The sequence below is a fragment of the Macadamia integrifolia genome, chromosome 12 (genome assembly GCF_013358625.1).
Source record: "Macadamia integrifolia cultivar HAES 741 chromosome 12, SCU_Mint_v3, whole genome shotgun sequence".
Taxonomy (NCBI): Eukaryota; Viridiplantae; Streptophyta; class Magnoliopsida; order Proteales; family Proteaceae; genus Macadamia; species Macadamia integrifolia.
In genome coordinates, this window is record NC_056568.1 from 13481394 (window position 1) to 13482083 (window position 690).

The window sequence follows — 690 nt, forward strand, 5'->3', positions numbered from 1 at the left end:
GGTGGTGGTGTTGGTGGTGACAGTGGAGGAGGAGGTGGTGGTGGCGGTGGCGGTATAGGAGTGATAGTATTGGCAGTGAAGGAGGTGGTGAGGTGGTGGCTGAAGTTGCATTGGAGGTGTTTTATTTTTAATATAAAATTACTTATTTGCCCATCGAATTAACCATGTGTTCATCAAAGAGCAAGCCTTATTTCTCCCTCTTATTTATGGGATAAAGAAGTTCCTAAAAGTTGCTTCTTTTTTTCTATTTTCCTAAGCATCCTTTTGGTTCTGGTTCACTCCATAAAAAAAAACAGCAAATGTATTTCTATTCTTTTCTTGTTACTAAAAAAAAAAAGTGAGAATTAGAGAAACATAAAGGTTCTCCCGTATGCCCTTAAGAACCAAGTGCCTCTCACTATTTTGGGGATTCCACACCATTTGAAAAGTGTATTGCATATGAGAGATTGATGTTGGAAGCATTCTTCTTGTTTTGCTACATTAGTTCCAACTTGAGAACTCTCTTATTTGAGCCTAGACAATTCCAACCATGAAGCACTCTTCACGAATTTTGAAGCTTTTTTTTTTTTTTTTTTTTTTTTTTTTTTAGCTTTAGTTTAATTTAATTATTGTTTTTTAAGAGTGACATAGACCCGTTTAACTGAGCACTAGTCATTGCTGCCCTCGATGTGATGCATAGTCATAGAAGTT